The 22,082-nt window shown below is 44.8% G+C and overlaps 1 protein-coding gene and 1 long non-coding RNA gene across 6 annotated transcripts in view; one reads left to right on the top strand and one right to left on the bottom strand.

Moving 5' to 3' along the window:
- The window catches only part of LOC109497645, a 107,325-nt gene that overhangs the window by 61,113 nt on the left and 24,130 nt on the right, over positions 1 to 22,082 (bottom strand). For both annotated transcript variants that reach the window (XR_006594645.1, XR_006594646.1), the window contains exon 3: positions 16,449 to 16,732. This is a non-coding gene — a long non-coding RNA (uncharacterized LOC109497645). The remainder of the gene's footprint in view (positions 1 to 16,448; positions 16,733 to 22,082) is intronic.
- Positions 1 to 22,082, top strand: part of TBXAS1 (thromboxane A synthase 1) — a 154,781-nt gene that overhangs the window by 44,456 nt on the left and 88,243 nt on the right. The window lies entirely within an intron of this gene.

Genomic DNA, 22,082 nt, shown 5'->3' on the forward strand with positions numbered 1-22,082 from the left:
AAGGGCAGAGCCGAGATGGTTTGCTTTAATTCAGTCATATGGCTGGGTCATCAACATGTGGGACATTTGCTGGCCCACTCCCCTAGATCAGTTAGAGGGCTCTGAAAGACTCAGCCCTCTTGCACCCTTGTGCCTCCTGGTTGGTCTCTAAGAAGACACAAGACACTTGAACACACTGGGCTTGAAAATGTGGCAGAGGATGGGGTGGGGTGGAAACTATTGCTCTGTTCAAGAAAATACAAGCATTCAGACTCACACTGGGCAAGTGATTTGAGGCGATTGTTCTCATTTTTAAGCTAGACTGAGCTCAATAGAATCATAGATGGTGAAGAATGGCAGGACTCAGGTGGGAAAGAAGGCACAGTTGCAGAAAAGCCATATAGTTGCTGATGCACAGGGGTCAAACAGTGAAGTTTCTGCCACTGATTTGGAGTGTGTGCCTCACAATGAGACTCATTTAGGTGTTTGACCTAAAAATGTGACTCCATTTTAAGAGGAATCGATGAGAATGAAGACTACAATGACCACCGAGAAAACACGGTATCCCTGAAGCCCTGGAATTGAGCACAGAAATCCTCAACTATATTTACATTTCTGGCCATGAGGCCAGACTAGGGGGCAAAATTTGGGTCTCCTAGCTTGATAAAAGTTGAGTCTTTCACAAAAGTGTGGAAAAAAAAAAGCTTAGAATCACCACTTCCAAGCAAGATGAGTCTGAAAGCAAAATTAATATGAGACCCAATGATCTGTATGCAGTAACTATTGGCCATCATTCAGTGAGTTAAATATCCATATTCTCACTGATCACAATAGATTAATCACTAACACTCAGCCTGTAAGGGCCCACTTTTAAATGAGCACTTACACTGGTATTGCATTTTTGGGGGGAGTGCATTATTTTATAAAAATGAATACCCTGGTATAATTGGCTGGTGTTTTTTTTTCTAGGAGACTTCTAAGAGAAGGAAGAAAATTGTCAGTAGGAAAGTATGTGACAATTATCACCACTTGAAACTTGTAGCCCAATAGGTAGAATTATCAAAGGAACAATTGTCCTAAGATAACTAGGCAATCTGGACCAAAAAGGACAGAAGAGGGGTGCCTGGGTGGTTCAGTCGGTTAAGCGTCCAACTACTGATTTTGTCTCAGGTTATGATCTCACGATACATGGGTTGAAATTCTCTCTTTCCCTCTCTCCCTCTGAAAATAAATAAACTTTAAAAAAAGAGGAAAAGGACAGAAGAATTCTATTAGCATCCCACTACTCTTGAATAACCTTGAATAGACTCTTCACCTCTCCTATCCCTATCTTGGTCTTTTGTCAGACCGAATGGTGAATTACTACAAAGCTTCCGTTCTTCCTTGTGGTTTAAGATCACCTTTTATTTTAGTCTTCATCCAAAGACCCTTCTAAAGTTTACCCATTTATTTCTGGACTTGTAATCTCTTCTTTAAAAATTTTTTAAAAATATTTATTTATTTTTGGGAGACAGACACAGTGCAAGCAGGGGAGGGGCAGAGAGAGAGAGACAGGGAGACACAGAATCTGAAGCAGGCTCCAGGCTCTGAGCTGTCAGCTCAGATGGCTCAGATGTGGGGCTCGAACCCATGAAGCATGCAATCATGACCGGGCCAAAGTTGGACACTTAATTGACTGAGCCATCCAGGTGCCTCTTGGACTTGTAATCTCTTCTTTTACCCACTATTTCACACCACTTCCTTTCCCCTGTTCTTATTCAATGACCACCTGTAGGTGGTAGTTGCTGTAGGACTACTACTGTGCACATCTTTGTGACCAACACTCCTAAAGATCAAGAACCTATGTTAATTCCTCTTCCTTGGGTGGAAAAAACATCAAACAGAGCATGTCAACTTACAATAGAAAATGAGAGTTCAAATGCCGGCTCGACTCTCCTATTTGCCACTGGTTAGCTTAATGGATTTAGACCACTCTCCCTGCTTCTCAAAGCCCCAGTTTTCTCAAAATAAAATGAGGGATGTGGACTTCAACACTTTGTTTAATTATGAGCCTCAGTGAATTATATATTTTACATTGTGGTCCAGGACACACACACACACACACACACACACACACACACACACACACACCTGAAATAAAAGTCTTACAAAAGAATATCTAATTTACTGTAAGATCCACACTGAACTATTCTATTATTTCATGAAAAAAAATTCAAGGTGGTCACAACTCTCTAAATCGGTTTTATAACCACTAGTAAGTCAAGATGAGCAATATGAAAAGCAAAGGGCCAGATGATGCCTGAAGCCCTTTGCTTGATGGCTCAACCCCAAGAGTCTGCAATTGAAAACTTTTTTTTAAATGTAATGTTTATTTATTTTTGAGAGAGAGAGAGAGAGAGAGAGAGAGAGAGCAAGCTGGGGAGGGTAGAGAGAGAGGAAGACACAGAATCTGTGAAGCAGGCTCCAGGCTCTGAGCTGTCTGCACAGAGCCCGACATGGGGCTCAAACTCATGAATCACGAGATCATGACCTGAGCTGAAGTCGGATGCTTAACTGACTGAGCCACCCAGGTGCCCCAGTAATTGAACATTTTTATAAGCCCCTGTTTTTGTGGTGGTTTAAGACTCTGGGAAATCTCTGACCAGATCGGCAGCTGAAGTAGAATGTAAGCCGAAACCGTTCCTCTGGAAACGGGGCTCCGGTCCCTGACTGTAGAACCAGGGCCAGCACTGGCTGCCCAAGAGCACCTTCCTTCTTTAAAATCACAAGTTCAGGCATTGTTAAAATTACTTCCCAGTCTTAACACAGAATCTTTCAAGCTAAAAAAGCTTAACAATATATCGGTTGACAATTTAAAACATCTCTCGTGAAGATTTTTGCACTGAGGATAAATACCTAAGTAATTTATGCAAAAATCCTGTGTTAGCTTGTTATGGCCATCATTGCTTACTTCTAGTGGATAGGGCGGCAGAGGGAATGGCCTAGAAACTGGAAGTGGCCCCATTCACTGGGGTGTCCAGGTATGGAAAACTGACCAGGCTGTTGGTGTTGATAGCAGGGTCCAGCTGATGAGCAAAGCACCATGTTTAAAGGGTAAGAAATCAGCAGTTCCCCATCCTAGCGAACACTGGCCATCGTGGACAGTTCAGGAGAACGCTGCCCACAGAGAAGGTGTCAGTTGGACAGTAATCAGGCCAGCAAGCAGGAGTCAAGAAGGCCTGTCAGTGGACAGTAGGGCCCAATGAGGGGGTGTTCTGGGAGTCTGGCAGGAGGCATGCAGCAGCTCAGGGGGAGAGGCGTGGGGACAAATCATGTACAGGCACTCAGTCCTAAGACTGGGAGCATGATGTGAGGCCCAGGATGCAGAAACCAGACCCAACCCTGTTATCAGCTGGGGACAAAAGATCTATCCTGACTGGAACAGATCAAGGTTGAGGATGCTGGGGGTTGTTCCACTTCAGGGGACAGGCTGGACTGCAGGTGGGGAATGAGCACTTGACTGGGGAGAGTGCAGGGTCTCAGAGGCAGGGAAGTCAGCCTTAGATTTTCAGTTTCACATTCCTTGACATATGTTTCCGAAATCTACCACTATAGCAGGTTCAAGGTAGAAGGGAGCTCATTCTCCATCAGTGAAAATCCAATATGGCATCAACAACTTCTTTACCTCCCTGATAACGGCCCTGCACAAATGCGCCCCCAAAGAACAGAACATCTCAGATCGAAATTGCATAAAACCTCTATTTCAAGCTGATATTTTCAAATAATAAATTCCATATTTAATTGAATTGTACCTGCAACAAATCCAAGTTGTTCAACCCAAAATGCAAAATAGAATTATGTAACCTAGCCATGAATCACTGTGGCATTTGCCAAGGCATTCTCCCATCTGGAAGCAGGTCCAGATAGCACATGGCATTACGCATACCTCTTCTGTCAAGAACTGTTTTGCACAGATAATCTCAAAAATTGCACACACTTACCCAATTCTTATGGCTCGCAACCCTAATTAATTGAGAATGCAAATAGCATTCCTATTCTGTCCAAAAAGAAGAGTGACAAACCATCTTTGATTTCAAGATTTTAAAGAAGTTATTACTCAATACAAAGGAGCAACTAATTCCCGATTGACACAGAACTTAAAGTTCCTCTTTATCATTATTTTGGGAGCAGAGAAACTTTTTCCAAGTTCTTGGAACACTTGAATGATTAAAAAATAAAAAACAACAGTTTTAAATCTTGTTACTCATGTAGGGCAAAAGGCAAAGGCATCTAAATAACTAATAAGTCTAGATACATACTACAAACTTTCACACAAACAAAAGTCACATATCATCACACACATTTGAAATTCTACTAAATTTTGAACTATCAGATTTTGTCTTTAAAATGGACCATACTCTTTTTTCTTCCACGGGACTCTTAAAATCTTTTAGAGTTTGGGTTATTTACTATGCATTCCGATTATTCCTGGTCAGTCTTATGTGTAACACTTCCACAGCTGTGCACACGAAGTAATTCCTAGCAAGGGACTTCCAGGTTTTATGATGCCTGCATGCCTGGGGCACACCATAGCAACTTAATTACTAAAATAGGTTCCCTGATTATTGTTTGCATCTCAAGACCATGCCCCTAACAGCTTCTCCCCCATCACACCCCAAAACTGCAAGAATTTTGCAACCTATTATACAAAGTTTTCCACTCTGAGTAAGGTTCTGGGTGTATTGGCCTATTTACAAAGGCCTCACTCTCTGGCATGTTCTTCAGGCTCCCCACATTAACCACTAAGGAGGCACTGTTAGCAGATGATGCTATTTTTGCCTCTGTTTAAAGAGGAACTTATAACCTTTGCCCTGGGCCTTTTGCTGGTGGATGGCCCATTACCACGTGTTAGGTGGACGTGGTGAGTGTGGTCTTTTGTGTTACAACATTTGCCAGCACTGCCTGATACTACTCGGGCCATAGAGGAAGTGGGCATACAAGTATTGATCAAGACTACTGCCTTTCCCAACAGGACCCTTGGGGAAGGAAAGCCAGGTCCTCTCGGGGTCACCCTCCTCCATCTCCTCCATTGCTAATGCAGTGCCCGGTGTATATCAACCACCAGAGAGGCCATCGTTGAGTGGACCTTCCACTGTCCTTTGAAGGGCGTCTGTAACTGTCCAAGTTGTCTTCTCTGATTCACTGCCAGACCACAGGTTTTGTCTTATGACTGACATGGCCACTGGATTTTTCCCAAAGACTCCAGCCTAAAGATTCTTAACTGCTTCCCCAAAGTCTTAGATGACTCTGGTAGAGTGTGGGTTCCTTGGACCATCCCAGTTCTTTGTCCTCCTTAGCCTGCGAGCCCACCATGATGCTTTATCTCCTGAATGGACACGTAGCATCCTGAGCTCTACCCTCCCCCACATCCGTACTTGTTAAGGAGTACCAGGCTTCAGTGTCTGAGACCCCACAACTGACACCCACTGAATAAAGATTCCATCTGACTCAACAGAAAGGGTCATCATGCCTCCACATTCCACGGTTGTGGCATTAATGGGTCCCCTGATCCCTGGTCAGATGCAGGTACTGAGGATGGCATATGCATGAAGGACACTTGGCTGGAGGGATTTTTTTTTATTTATTGTGCTAAACCACAACACAAAAGTCACCACCCTAATCATTTGTAAGTGTACAGGTCAGTGGCCTTAAGTACATTCGCAACCATCGCACCACCCATCTCTAGATGGGTTCTAGATGAACCCTTTTCATCTTGAAAAATGAACTCTGTACCCATTAAACAACAATGCCTCATCCCCCCCTTCCTCTAGCCCCTGACAACCACCATTCTACTTTATGACTTTATGATTTTGACAGACTTACTTCACTTAGCATAATGTCCTCAGGGTTCACCCATGTTGTAGCATGTGTTGGAATGCCCTTCCTTTTTAGGGCCAAATGATACTTTACCGTATGGACATACACATTCTGTTCATCCACGCATCTGTCTGTGGGCACTGGGGTGGCTTCCACCTTTTGGCTGTTGTGAACAACGCAGCTATGAACATGGGTGTACAACGTAGCTCTTCGAGACCTCACTTTCAGTTCTTTCAGGGACATACGCAGAAGTAGAACTGCCGAATCACAGGCTAATTCTTTTTTTTAACTTTTTGAGGCACCACCGTACTGTTTGCCGTAGTGACCGCACCATTTTCCATTTGGAGAACATCTTGTGGCAGCGCTTTATTATTCCCTTTAACCATGGCTAAGTGGCCATGACTTCTTGCCTTCAAACCTGGAGTGTGAACTCCTGAAGAGGTTTAAAGTTCTCCTTGTGCTCTGGAATCCCACTGGTCAATGTGAACCACACAATCCTCGTTGGAATGCATGGCCCCAGCCATCTTGCCCTGACTTCCTGTTGACTCTACGCCAGTGAGCACATTCTTTACCAGACTAGCCCTGTTATCAACAAATACTTGAACTGCACCATAAATTCAGTTCGTTTTAATAAATTCCCAGTAGTCCCTCCCGGAGCCCCTTCTCCCCTTATCTCACTCCCTGCCAGACCCTTTACAATTTATGCCTTTGCTTTCCAATTCTGCTTTCAGTTCCCTCCAAGTTTCCTCTTTCCCACCAGGTCATTGTGGCCTTTGTGTCTCATATAAATTTAGTCCTCTGTGTCTGGGACTCCTGTTGACTTCTACTTTCTCGTTCGCAGGGCCACTTCTCCTCTCCTTGGCACTGGCCCCTCACTATCTGGGCTTTCTACCTGAACTAACTTGTCAAGATCGTGGCCTTGCAATGTGTAGCTTGTTATTTGCCCAGCTATGGCAGAGGCCTGTGTTCTGGCTTTGTGATTGTTTGCTACTCGAGGAGGCACACTGAAGTTCCCCTTTGTCCCCACCGTCTCTGCACCAAGTGTGCACTCACTGAGAGAGGCTGACTGGCTTCACAGCCATGCACGTCAAGGAGAGACGACAGGTGGCCCGTAGAGAGGAACACACACCCAGATGTAAAAGCTTTGGAGAAAGTGTCAGGGTCTTGGCTGAGATAGAGAAAGGGAGAGTGCAGGCCGAGGATGTGCTAAGCAAATGTGATGTTTGGGGCACTGATGGGGAGCACAACCTTGACAGTGCAGGAGAGGAGACAGACCTAAGCCGTGGTGTTAAGGAAGTCGGTTACTTGAAGGAAGTTGTGTAGAGGTACAGAGTAGAGACAGAAGGCAAGGTGTGTGGGTGGGGGAGGGGTGGGGATGGAATGTACAAACAAACAATCATTCTAATAGCCCAGGTGAGCCATAACAGTGATTTGGGTCATCAGAAATGTAAGGTCTAAAGGAGAAGGAAAATTTTATACAGAAAACGTCATGTAGCAGCAGAACTGAACAACTTGTCCATTCTAAGGAATAAGACACGAGTCCACATTAATCACCAAAGCTGGCTTTGAGTTTGGGAGACAAGATGGCTATTTCCCCCCTACAGAGGAGGGGGAGCATGGCCGAGGGAAAGACAATTCCACCTTTGCCACAATTGGTCGGAGTTACGGATGAGACATGGGGTCCTGGGTGGCTTAGAAACAAAGCACCTTAAGGATCACCGAGTCACATTAGGAAGGCGACAGGAGGGTGTGGGTCCCAGAATATGCTTGGAATCTGGAGTCTCCGGCCTCCCATCCTTTAACAATCTAATGTGCTGTTTCCCACAGAGCGTCCTTTGGACCATTTCCATGGACAATAATAATTGTTACATGGAAAATAAAAAGGGGGAGTTCCCCCTGGTCAAATGCTAGAAACACTAGGTTAGTCAAAGGAACACAGGTCTCTTTATCATAGGACTTCTCAGAACCTTTCATGTGATAATGTGCTTGGAACATCTCCAAGTGAGAAATATAGTATGCAGGGTCTATTTGGCCACAGAACTTTTGTTTTGTTTTGTTTTCCAGAATATCTCTTGGGACTAGAATATAGAGAACAGGCTTTGAGAGAAAACACTGACCTAATAAACAGAAGCATTTTAATCCCAACGTATTCCACATAAAAAACAGCCATTGATAAGAATAGCTTACTTCACCATTGTGAATTACCTGTGTTGCAACCAGCAATTACTAATTACCTCCATTTCAAGGTTCTGTGTGTGTGTGTGTGTGTGTGCGTGCGTGCGTGTGTGTGTGTGTGTGTGTGTGTATGCGTGTGTGTGTGTGCATGTGTGTGTCCATTGTGAGACATCGTGGAGAACAGGAAACACACTGCCACATGTTTTGCATGTTTATTTATTCTCTTTTATCCTCATACCTTTCTCTCATTCCCTTTCTCTCTCCAACAGACAACCGTACCATTGTCCTTAACACGTACGTGTTCTTGCAAACTGTGTGTCTGCATGTATTTTCTTTAGCTAATACCAATGGTAGTGTCCTCATTCCACACTCTGGTTTTTTCACTTAGTGCTATGCTTTGCAGACTGTCATGTCACTGGGCTCCATAGAGTCTGTGGCTTGTAACCACTGCCTGTCCCTCCTCAGGGTGCCCCCACCCATCTTGCCCGTCCACTCTCCTGGAGGGGGGACACCCAATGGCCTCCAGCAAGCCATGCTGCAGTGAGCCTTTCACAGACGCTTTATGGAATTGCGTGCGCGTTCTACGGTCATGTGTCTTGCTTCTAGTACTGTAAGAGACATATGTCTTTGTTCCCTGGGGCCACTTAGGTAGTAAATATTAATCCATAACTGTTTTCTGGTGTTCTATCTGGATCTTGTCCTTTCAATACAGTATCTCACGTGACCACCTCAACAACCCTGCGGGTTTGGCTGGGCTGACTGCATTGTCCTCAATTTATATGGAAACATAAGGGACTTTATGACGAGAATAATACATGGTTAGCCAGAGATGTGTGCAGGGCTGTGCAGGTTTTGTTTTGTTTTTTCTTTTTTTCTTTTTTTTTTTAAATATGAAATTTATTGTCCAGTTGGGTTTCCATACAACACCCAGTGCTCATCCCAACAGGTGCCCTCCTCAATACCCATCACCCACTCTCCCCTCCTTCCCAGCCCCCATCAACCCTCAGTTTGTTCTCAGTTTTTAAGAGTCTCTTATGTACTGGCTCCCTCCCTCTCTAACCTTTTTTTGTTTTCTTCCCCTCCCCCATGGTCTTCTGTTAAGTTTCTCAGGATCCACATAAGAGTGTTTTTTCATTTCAAGCAGGCTCCATGCCCAATGTGGGGATTGAGCTCACAACCCTGAGATCAAGAGTAGCGTGTTCTGCCGACTGAGCCAGCCAGGCACCCCTGGTTCTCTTTATTAATCCAAAGCCTTTTCTGTTCCAGTGTCCCTTATTATTGTTCCTCGGATGCTCTCATGCGTCAAACACTCCTGCCTTAGGACATTGCCCCTAATGATAGGTCACATCATTATTTGTTTATTGCCCTGTGCTCCTGCCAGCACACAAGCTCTGTGAGGACATGAAGTCCGTCTCTTCCCTGCTGGGATATTCCCAGCGCCCACAACAGTGCTGGACGCAGAAAAGGTGCTCAGGACGTGTTTGCTGAATGACTGGAGAAATCACCTCTGCCACCTCTGCGCACATGCCTTTCAGGGCAAAACCTCAACAGGAAAGTCTTGTTATTTTGATGATTTTGGTGATTAGTATTATTTCTTTGGGACATAATGAAAGGAATTGGGGAAAGTCTCTCACTAAAATCAAGGTTTGGGGTGGAGGGGTCTAGTGGGGCTCCCCCCACTTAGATCATTCATCAGGCTCTTAGGGGGGCCACTAACCCATATCCCCTCCCGAGGGGCCAACCTTCTCCTAGCCTAACCCTTGGGCGTCTCCCCAGGGTGCCAGAAAGAATACTGGATTGGGAGCCAGATCTAGGTAGGTTCTGGTCATAGCTCAGCCATTCCCAGCCACGGGACTAGAACAAGTGACTTAACCATCATCCTCAACCCTGAAAAAGTACTTGAGTGCCTATTACTTCACAGGTCTGACATGAGAACCAAAGGAACTATCAGTGAAGCCTGCCCAGGGAGTGGGGTTGATTCCTCCACTCTTCAGCTCAGTCTTTGAAAGGTCTTCTTACACCAGCAGGCACCCTGTGATAATGCCAACTTCGGGGCCTGTCGGTCCCTAGCCAGGTGTAAGGCGAGTTTCACTCCTTTCTGCTGCAGGTCCTCAGGAAAGCTGGGCAGGACTGTCTCTAGCTTTTCCCGTCTCCCAGGGAATTCCTGTCCCCTCTCCTCCTCCTGGCCATGGCAAGTGTCCATGTGGTGCCCACCAGTCACCTTACCTCTTGGGACCTTTATTTTCCTAGCTATGAGATGGGGAGGTTGGGCTAGAACAATCATCCTTCTCTAAACCACTATGATCTGGGCTTTAATTTTCTTTTCCTGCCCCTGTTTTACCCCAGCTGTGTCTAAAATCCTTCTGCCTTTGAATTCTCCTTTCTTCAGAGCCACACACCTGCTCTGATACCTAGCCCAGGACCGCGCGCCCCTCCCTGTTCCTGGGGCTCCTCCCCTACCTCATTGTCTTTCTAGAACTGACTCCAGCTTTTGTTAAGCCCTGCTATTCATATTCTAAGTCCACATGTCATTCGGAGAGAGGAGATTTTGCTACAGAGTCTCACACAAATAATATGCCCCGCACGTACTCTCTGCAACAGGACACACACCCACTGGAACACACACACACACACACACACACACACACACACACAGCCCCCTCCAATGCCCAGGAATCTACATGCCTGGGCATAACTGTGTGGGCGCAAATATTCAGGGACAGCCAAATGACTATTTTAATGTTTCTTTGTCCCTGCGGTGCTATCTAACTATTTATTTAGTAGCTTGATGCTGTTTGCATCAACAACTTTGCCTTATAGGCTCCTCTTCACGTTTATGATTCTTACTGTGAAAAAAATTGCTTGCCTAACATCTGTTCTGAATTTGTTTTTTCTGTATTTCTATTTATCTATTCCCTACTGAATTAAATTTGCACCAAGGACAGTAACTTGGATTGGACTCTTCAGTGTCCTTCAGGATTTCTATACACTTCAATACATCTCTTAATTACTCTTTTTTTTTTATTGTTATGAGCTAGACGTCTATACCCATACTCACACAGGCAGATTGGTTTGTAGCTTACCTCTGCTTGTCCCCCTCTGGGGAATAAGTTTTATTAACTGAATAAATTAAATGGGCGGGTATATTCAATAGTGTAGAGAGGTTTATCGTTATAGGTTTGTTTCAGATAATTTTCCCCCTTGCTGTCCAGTTCCCTTTTTTCACCATAGCTCTGTTCTGCAGAATGCTCGACTGTAGCTTAGCAGAGTCACAACTCACCAGGACTGGAAGGGCCACTTCATCTTATAGGTGAAGAAGCTAAGGATCAGGGAGAGAAATTAACTTCCTGCCCCAGAGCCAGAAACTCACGAAAAATGGAGCACTGCTTGAACCCGTGTCTCCTGGCTGCCAGGCCTGGGGTTGTCCTTTGGCAGTAGAGGCCTCGGGGTGGGATCCTGCCACCACGTTCATACCGTGCCATTGCCATGGACCTGGGCCCCTCAGGAGCACACATCTGCATGTTTTCCATGGGTGTGGTGGGGTTGGGTTAAGGACATGCGGGGCAGGGGGTGGGGCACGCAGGCAGGGAGGGTCATGGGCAGGGCCATCTCTCATGGACTTCTCTGGGGGTGCTGTGGTTGCCTGGCCTTTTCCAAGCTGGCTTGTGTGAACTCAGCAGAGTCCTCACTAACCCCACACTGTCACCACTAGAAACCCACGTCAGCATCGACAAAGCATATTCTTGGCAGTAGCCAAGAAGGTCCTGAAAGAAGGGTGGTGAGACCTGTTTTCTACCTGCTACCTGGGAAATCTACCAGGTGTAGGGACTGGACCCCCAAGACTCAAGGGCCCAAAGTCCAAATGCAATGCTGTTTCTGCCATCTGTTCTTGGCTCATCCTGGGAGGAATGTTCCCTTCTACCCTCTTTATCACTTTTCCAACACTCTTTTCAGCGTCTGTGTCCATGTCTTCCAATGGCACAAAGACAGAGGGGACATTTCTCCCCTTATCTGGAAGAAGTCACTGCTGGCTCCACCCCAGGCATCGTCTACTCAACAGATATTTTGGTCTTGGTTATATGTATAGATAGCACTGAGCTGACGGCCCTGGGGAGACCATCCCTCCCTTCCAAAAAAAAAAAAAAAAAAAAAAAGTACCACTTGTTTCTTGTTTCCTGAAGAAATTTGGCAACTGATTTAGAAGAAAAACACAGACAAGGGCCAAGTTACACCAACATGCCAGGTAGTAAATGACTGAATACATGATTAAACAGACAACCTGAAGCCATGAGTTGGGTAGAATCATGGACCAGTGAAGACAGAGAAGGCTTCGAGGAGCAGGTGGTACTTGAGCTTGGTCTTGAGGGATGATAGCAGGGAGATGAGGAGGAAGAGGGAAGAGTATTCCACCCAGTAGGAACAGTCAGAGAAAGACCTTGGGGTGGGAATGGTTGGAGCAAGAGAAGTTGACATCTGGACGTGGGGACAAAGGTGGATCAGCTTGGTCCACGTTGACCCGTGGTCCTGAAGGGAGACTGGAGGCTCTCTGGTGACTACATGCTCATTGGCTGGACAGGTCCTTTCCCAAAGGGGGAATCTGAGCACCTCATCTTGGTGCCACCACGTAATGGAAACTTTGATTCAAATGAAATCTGGCAGAGCCATGGAGTTGCAGTGCAGAGGTGATGTAAGGGTTCTGCGTGCTCAGCTGCCCCCCAGGGGACTGTGCACAGCCAGAACCGAGATCACCAGTGCTGGCCACGAAGGCAGACACACAGGTGAGGAAGCCAGCCAAGCGGCCCTGCAGGTGGATGCCTCCTCCATAGTGGTGGAAGATAAATAGCAAGGGTGGGCCACAGATTTTAGAAGGAACAGGAACCAGGTGGCTTTTGGAATGCCGGATAAAGGTGAGGAAAGAGAAACAAGGTTCTGGAGTTTCAAGTCTGGCTTCAGATCAGCCTGGAGCAGGAGTTGGAAAAGTCAGCAGGATACCAAGTAATTTCCCAGAACTAGAAAGGCAGATTCAGGACCATCCCTCCATTTATTATGATGTGTGAGGTGCCGGGCTAGCTTCTCGGGGATGCAAGGGAAAAAAAAGGATAGGGCTTTGTCCTCAAAGAATTCATAGTAGTAAGGAGCCCATCAACAAATAAAACAGAATGAGATGCAAATCAGTGGAGGGGTGGACCAGGTGCTGTGGAAACTGCAAGGAGTGAGGGGTCTGAGAAGGCTCCACAGCAGAGGGGACAGGTGGCCCGACTAATCACAGAGGGTTTTCCAAACTAACAAGATGGAGACAAGACATCAGAGGGAAAATTGGGTGCATAAGATGGGGCCTGGAGATAACTGCGAATTTGGGGAACCACAGATAACCTTTTTCATAGCAACTGTATGTGGCTGTGGTTCCCAAACCATGTGCTAAGGCAACCCAGGGTGCCACAGTGAATTTATAGGGGCTTCCTGGGATATTTTAATATTCATGGGGAACACAGTGACATCTGTTGGTCACTGTGAGAAGCACCTTCAATTTATGTGTATTCCTTTTTCCAAAGTCCACTGTTAGAACACAAATAACCATTGAGTTGTTTGGACGTAATTTGCTTAAAAATGAGACTCGTAGGTACTTCTTTTGGCCTTGGGGGACTATGAAAAGCTACTGCTATGAGTCCCTAAGGGTGCCATGAATTGAGAAAGTTTGGCAACCTTGGTGGAAGGGGAACAGGGCAGGGAGAGAGGTTACGGGCTCCTGCAGGGAGCCCTCATGACAGGCCCAGAAGCTTAGACTTGTTACTTCAAACAATGGAGAAACATTAGAAGTTTATCAGGTGTGGGACAACATAGTCAGCGTCTATTTTCAAAGGTAGTTTTGGCCTTGAGGGGGGAGTTGGTTTGGAGGCACAGCCAACTGGGGGCTACTGCAGAGGTCCTAGTAAGAAAGACGGCGCCTCAACCTCGCAGCATTAGAGGTTGGGACTAATACACACGCTCTGTTAACATTACGGAACTCCTACGGCTTGCCCAAAACTGTAGTCTCAGTGTTAGACACCAAAGAGAAAAAAAGGTAAGATCTCTTTGTTTAAAGCACTCACAATCAAGTGGAAAGACAGCCAAAAAAAACCCCATCTCACTACAATTAGTGGAGAACCACTAGCGGTTCACCAGGCAGGAAACTGAGAAGGAGCGCTGTTCCAGGAAAGCAGGGAACAGCATGTGCAAAGGTGTGGAGGTGAGAGATGATGGAGGGTTTCAGTGAATCGGGATTATCAGTAGCGGATCTCGGGGTTATGGGGAATATGGAGGGACAAGGCGGAAGAACAAGGCAGGGGCCAGATTGTGAGAGCTGAAGACTCCCAAAGCCCTTGATGATGACCAACCATTGAAAGGTTTTCAGTAAAGGACTGGTACAATTGGATTTGCGGTTTACAAAGTCCTAGATGGATAACTGAGTCAGAGCCATGTGTAGATGAGCAGCAGGTGGGGAGATAAGCCAGAATGATGGAGACGTAAGTCTCTGAGTGGGAGATCCAAAGTCCAGCCAGGAAGTGAGAGACCAGAGACTCTACCAGTAGGAAAAGGGCAGGAGGAAGGAGCTGAGCAGGCCCCAGACCCCGCTGAAGAGGGGCAGGGCTGATAAAGGGCCAATTCAGGCCAGAGGCTCTGTTGGGTCTGAGGTCAGGGTCAGCCCCAAGGCGTGAGCACCCTGAGGCTTTCCGGCGCAGGTGACCCACTCCTTGCTCCCAGTGATTCCAGACTCTATGGGCCTGTGACTCTGTCACCACTCCTCTAGAAAAGTATCCCTGGCAGCTTGAGTCTGCTCTGCCTCTGCTAACACAGGCCTCCTCAGCTCTAATGACAGACCGATAGCAAGATGCGTCAGTGAGCTGAGCAGGGACAGACCTCCAGGACTCCTGGGGCCATTCTTCCTTCTAGCACTGTGCCAGCTGCCCCGCCCCGGGGAGCCCCTAGGAAAGCCAAACGCCCTAGTACTCCTGGACCTCCACTTAGCCTTTCCAAGAACTTTCTGGAAGTTGAGAGTCTGAGACTCTCACAACTGTGCCTGCCCGGAGTCTATGCCCCCTCTCTGCACTGAGCTCCCTCCACTTCCAGACCAGAGGTCAGACTTGAGGCCAGGACAGCAGTTATCCTTTCAGCATCCTCCACCTGCTGGGAAATCACACTGTCACCAAGGCAAGGATTTATCAGAGGCTTGATGTTTAGCAGCTGCCAGAGTCACTGAAGGCCCTCATCCGTTCTTCAGTCTCTACCTGGAAACCAGGAATCTCTGGTGGAGCATTCAGATTCCTTCTGAGGACTTTGGGGGGAGGGAGGTCAGCAAGTCACCTGATCTCCCCAGGGGCAGCCCCCATCCAGCCTCTTCAGCTTCTACAAAGTGGCTCTAGCAGGGTGCGGCATGCCCTCTGGGACCCACAGGGGCCCCGTGCTTCTGATGGAGAGGTTATCATGACCAGCATTTACCTAAAATGTGGTACTGCAGACAAAGCATTCTCCTATTTCTCATCTGACCCTCATAACAGCCTCTTTCATTAAAGAAACTGGTGCAGGAAAGTTGCAGTTTACTCGAGGTGACACAGCTGTTAAATCACAGGGCAGGGCCTTGAACCCAAGCCCCAGCAGCTGCACCACTGCCGACCCCCACCCTGACTCTTGAAAGACGCAGTGGGGCTGATCCAGTGAGAAACCCATTTTTTTTTCCTTCTTTTTCTTAATACAAAAGTTACAGGCGCTCATTATAAAATACTGGGATGTTAAAGAAATACACAATGACAAGTACAAGTCTCCCGTAATTTCCTGCTCCAGATACGTGCACTGTTAGCTAAGATATCTTCCTCTAGACTTTTCCCAGGGGCATTATTACCATGCCTTAGCATAGCACCTGACACAGAGTATGTGCTCAATAAATGCCTGTTGAATGAACAGTCAGGTAGACTATTGTTTATTTACACAACCACATGCACTATTTGACAATGTGCTCGTCTGTTCAGCTGTGTAACATGGCCATCCTTTCGTGTTGGTTCCCGTAGCTGCCCCTGATGACCAGCCCTGATAGCTAGGTCACCCCTGACAGGGGCAAGCCTTCTGGAACAGGGCCAGGCAGCCCATGGGCTCATACCAGCTGTCTACCCTGCCTCAGGTCCCAGAAGATAATTGTCACCTATTTCGATTGAACTGACTGGTCAGTTAAAAAAGAAGAAGAAGAAGAACAAAAACAACAACAACAACAACAACACAGAAATCTGATAATTAAACAAGTCAGACAAGTGGGTCTTCTTGTTCACACAACACGTCACTGATTTGCCCAAATATTCTCTTCCAGCAGGTGCTTTGTAGTTCAATAAGCAAATTCTTATGTGCATAAATAAATATAAATTAATATAATTGGCTAAGAACTTTTACCAAGAGGTGAAGCAAACAGTTACCTTGGTAACTGGGCTGGAGAAGGGGTTCTGGTCCACGAAGCAAGAAGCCGCCCTGAGTTTCCTCCTTTATAAGACAGTGGCGGCACAGCTGGCTTCTGGCTGCTTCCTCTTGCACACCTGCTCAGCACTGGAGCCACACCACACCGGGGTGTCGGCCTGGGAGAAGGGTGTCCGTTGGAACAGATGGCAGCACAGGCAGTGGTGAGGGGCTTGGGCTTCCACAGCTGTCGGGCTCGGATCAAGTCCTCCCCTTGAGCAACTTCTCTAGGTCTCAGTTTCCTATTCTGAAAAGTGGGTATAATAACTACCCCATCCGTTTTCTATGAGGATTAAACGAGTTAATACAGCAAGGTGCTTAGAACAAGGCCTGGCAGGTAGTAAGCACTCAATAAAGGCCAATAGCTGCGGTCAGCTTGAGGGTTCTGAGGAGGGTCCTCAACCCATACAAATACTACTAACTGATTTTGCTGACATAGGGAGTTCCTTCACACACTATATACAGAGGAGACTTAAAATTCAAAGACCGTGATGGAATTTCCTTGTCAATTCATGGGAATTATAGGATTGAAGGCCACACCAGACTGCAGAGATTGTCTTGTTTTACTTCCATATTTCAGAGGCGAGGACGCCGAGGGACAGGGTGTTTGCAGAGTTCACCTGCAGTGTTTGTCTGAATGAGTTACAGCGCTGGATGATCCCAGATCTAGCCTCCCAGGCTCCCATGCCTATTACTTTGCAGTATGTCACCCCATCTCAGGAAGCACTAAGACGCCCCCATACTGTCACACCAATGTACAAAGCTGAGATCAAGCCCTCTTGGGGAAGTACATTTTGAGAGGCAGGATGGCATCGGGTATTCACAAAGTTGAGAAGGAAAGGGGGCGCCATATGAGTTAGGACTTCTGGATTACAAATGATGGAAACCCAACTCAAATGAACTTAAGTACAAAAGCTAACCTAAGCTTAGAGGATCCAGGAAGACCGCAGCAGGTGGAGACTTGAATTGGACTTCATACTCCCTCAACACCCTGTTTGTCTTAATCTCTGCCCATCCCTGTTAGCTCCTTCTGCAGACAGTTCCTACCATGTGGTAGAAAGATGGTCACCAACAGCCCTGTGTTCATTCATCCCCAGTTCAGCAGCTCCAGGAGAAAGACCAAGTTTCCCCCCTGCAGCCTCCATATATACATCCAATGAAGGATTCCGACTGGCCCTCATTGGGTCATGTGTCCACCCCAAGACCAGTCACTGTTGCCAGGGAGATGAGATACTGGGATTGGCATGCCTGGGTTGTGAGTCCAAGTCCATGACCAGATCCTGGGGATGGACTTGGTGGGTGGAATGGAAAGGTGCTATAATCAACAGCTCCTCCAGTACTGCATGGAATGGGGAGGGTGCTTCCCAGTGGAGGGCTGGGCAGACTGGAACACCAAAACCTTCCCAGGCATCCGAAAGGAAAGCCTGAAAAACAATCTTCATTACATGTTTCTCTGTTCAAAATGTTTCTAGGAGCTCCTCAAACTATAGATGAGTGTTTGTATAAATATAAATTCACAAGATTACACAATTTACATGTAAAATGGGGCCAGTTTTCTCATGAGGTTCATAAACCAGCTCTGAAGCAATTCTAAAGGAATTGTGACAAAATTGTTTTTAGCATTAGCAATATTACTAGAAAAAAGCACAAAGACTCCCAAGGTGCCCGCTTGGAAGGACAACTTCCATTTGAACGTGGAAGTATTATTTTGTTTTTTTGAAAAATCCAGATTACATGTAAAATTATTTCGGCAATAACTAAATCGACACAAATGTATCACCAAAATATGTGTGCACCCCAGTGTAAATGCATGTGTTTTAGATCTAAGAACATAAGGAAATGAATGTGAACTCGGGTTAAATATGGAACAGGGCTTTGAACTTGGGGTTTGTGGGTGGCCAACCTGGTTACCGTCGGTCACATCAGGATTCCCTGGGGAGCTTGTTAAAAAATAAAGGGGACTGGGTTCCACCCCAGAGATTCTGGTCAGGTAGGTTTGGGTGGAGCCAGGCTGTATTTTCTGAGTGTTTAACAGACAGTTTTGACCAGCCACTGTGGCTGAAAATCACTCCCTTCAGACAGTATTTCTCAGATTATGGAAGTTGTCTTCTGGTACCAGAATCTGGAGAGCCTATTAAAATGCAGATTCTTGGAGCGCCTGGGTGGCTCAGTTGGCTAAGCGTCCGACTTCAGCTCAGGTCATGATCTCACGGTTTGTGGGTTCGAGCCCCTCATCGGGCTCTGTGCTGACAGCTAAGCCTAGAGCCTGCTTTGGATTCTGTGTCACCTTCTCTCTCTACCCTTCTCCCACTCATGCTCTATCTCTCTCTTTCAAAAATAAAATAAACATAAAAAAAAATTAATGCAGATTCTTGGCCCCACCCAGGCCTAGTAGATCTGACTTGGTGAGGATCAGAATTGTTCATTAAGCTCCCAGGTGACTTAAAACGTTTTTTGTTTTGAGATAATTATAGATTTACAGGAAGTTGCAAAAAAAAATGCATACAGAGAGGTCCTGGGTACCTTTTACCCAGTCTCCCCCATTAATGACCTCTTACGTAACTACAGTACGTTAGCAAACCGGGAAAATGACAATGGTACAACCCATAGTGCTTATTCAGATTTTATCAGCTTTACACACATTTGATCACGTGCGCACACGTGTGTGAGTGTGTGTGTGTGTGTGTGTGTAGTTTTATGTAATTCTGTCAGATATGTAACCACTACCACAGCCAAGATACACAACTGTCCCATCACCAGAAGGCTCTCTAGTGTCCCCACCATTAGAGCCACCCCAACCCATTACCACTCACTTCCCTAACCTCTGGCAACTAGTAATTTCTTCTCCTTCTCTACAATTTTGTTATTTCAAAAATGTTATACAGAGTCACGTGTCACCTCTTTAGATTGGCTTTTCTCACTTGCATAATTCCCTTGTGATCCAGTTAAATCACTGCAGGTATCAATAGTTTGAGGGGTTTTTTATTGCCACATAGTATTCCATTATATGGATGGATCGCCGTTTGTTTAACCTTCCATCTTTTGAAGAACATTTGTGTTGTTTCCATTTTTTGTCTATTACCAAAAAAAAGCTGCCATGAACATTCATGAACATGTTTTAGTGTGAACATAAATTTTCATTTATCTGGGATAAATGCCCAGGAGTGCTCTTGCTGGGTTATATGGTAAGTTTTCCTTAGTTTTACAGGAAGCTCCCAAACTGGGACTCCTGGGTGGCCCAGTTGGTTAAGTGTCTGACTCTCAATCTCAGCTCAGGCCTTGATCTTAGGGTCATGAGTTCAAGCCCTGTGTTGGGTTCCACGCTGGCTGTGAAACTCATTTTTAAGAAAAAGAAAGAAACTTCCAAACTATTTTCCAAAATGGCTGTATCATTTTACATTCAGATATAATTCATGAATGATCTGGTTTCTTCAAATGCTCATCAACATTTGATGTTATTATTATTTTCTATTTTAGCCATTCTGATAGATGCATATCAATATCTCATTATGATTTTAATTTGCATTTCCCTCATGGACAATGAGGTTGAGCATGTTTTCATGTGTGTCGTTGGCATCTGTATTATTCTCTTTGGTCAAATATCTGTTCCTGTCTTTTTGCCCATTTTTTACTGGATTGTTTGTGTTTTAACTATTGAGTTTTAAGAGTCCTTCATAGATTCTAGATGCAAGTCCTTTGTCAGATATATGGTTTGCAAATATTTTCTTCTAGTCTGTTGACTGTTTTTTCATTTTGATAGGGTTTTCAGAGAGCAAAAAAATTTATTTTGAAGTTAAATTGATCAATTTTTTGTCATTTATGGATTATACTTTTGGTGTCAAGGCTAAGTACCCTTTGTTTGGTCCTAGATCCCAAAGGTTTTTTTTCTACAAGTTTCATGTTTTACATTTAAGTCTGTAATCCACTGTGAGTTAATTTTTGTAAAAGTGTGAGGCTCAGTTTTTTGCCACTACATAATCAACAGCTCCAGCACTTGTTAAAAGGCTATCCTTCCTCCAATGAATTGCTTTTGTATCTTTGTAAAAAATCAGTGGAGAATATTTGTGTGGGTCTATTTCTGGGTTCTTTATTTCTGGGTTCTCTATCTCTGGGTTCTGCTCCACTTATCTATGTCTATTTTTCTGCCAATACCACACATTCTTGACTAGTGTAGCCAAGACTTAGAATCTGGTAGACTGATTCCTCCCCTTTCACTTTTTTTTTTCAAAATGAATTTAGTTATTCTAAGTCCTTTGCTTTCCATATAAATTTTAGAAAAAGGTTGTCTATGCCTACAAAAATGTTTGCTGTGCTTTTGATAGGAATTGCACTGAACCCATGGATCAGTTTTGAGAGAACTGACATCTTTACAGTGTGGAGTCTTCCAATCCATGAACATACTGATTTTTTAAAAAATATTGAAACAGTCATGTATACCTATAATAAAGACCACTTAGTTGTGGTTTGTAATTTCTATACATTGCAAGTTTCAATTTGCTGATATTTGGTTGAAGATTTTAGTATCCAAATTTATGAGAAATACTGATCTACAGTTTTCTTTTTCTGTACTGCCTTTTTCTGGCTTTGGTATCAGAGTTATACTTGTTTCATAAATTGAGTTGGGAATTGTTCTTTCATTTTTTATTTTCTAGAATAGTGTGAAATTATTAATTATTCTTTAAATGTTTGGTAGAATGTTCCATTGAAACAATCTGAACTGGGAGAAGTCTTTTCCAAGAAATTTAAAATTATGGATTCAATTTCTTTTATGGTTATAGGATTATTCACATTGTTTATTCAATCTTGAATGATTTTTAGTAGTTTGTGCTTCTCAAGGAATTGGTTCACTTCTTCTAAGTTGTCAAATTTATTGGCGTAAAGTTATATCATCCCTTACTATTTTAATGGCTGCAGAATCTGTAGTGATATCCTGTTTCATTCTTGATATTAGTGATTTGTATCTCGTCTCTTTTTATCTTTATTAATCTTGCTAGATGTTTATTAATTTTACTGATTTTTTTTCCAAGAGCCAATTTTTTGTTTCATTAATTTTTGTTTTCAATTCCATTCATTTTTTCTCTTATTATTTCCTTCCTTCTATTTGATTTAGGGTTTTTTGCCCTTCTTTCTTCTAGTTGCTTGAGGTAGGGACTTAGATTATTCATTTAAGAGTTTTTCTTCTTTTGGGGGTGCCTAGGTGGCTCAGTTGGCTAAGTGTCCCAGGGTCTTGAGATTGAGCCCCAGATTGGGCTCCATGCTGAGCATGGAGCCTGCTTAAGATTCTCTCCTGATCTCTCTTTCTCTCTCCCTCTCTCTCTCTCCCCCCTCCCTCTCTCCCTTTGCCCCTCTCCCCTACTTGCTCTCTAAAAAAGAAAAAAGAAAGATTTTTCTTCTTTTCTAAGATAGCACTTAATGCTACAAATTTCTGTCTCAAAATTACTTTAGCTACCACCACAAATCCCAGTTTGTTATCTGATTATTATACTTAGAGTAATGTGTTTGTTTTGTATTCTTCTATTCCTTGTTTCACTTGTCTTTCCTTCTAGTAGGTTACTTGAACATTTTCTAGAATTCCTCTATAACACTAAAAATTTTTT

The sequence above is a fragment of the Felis catus genome, chromosome A2 (assembly GCF_018350175.1).
Source record: "Felis catus isolate Fca126 chromosome A2, F.catus_Fca126_mat1.0, whole genome shotgun sequence".
NCBI lineage: Eukaryota > Metazoa > Chordata > Mammalia > Carnivora > Felidae > Felis > Felis catus.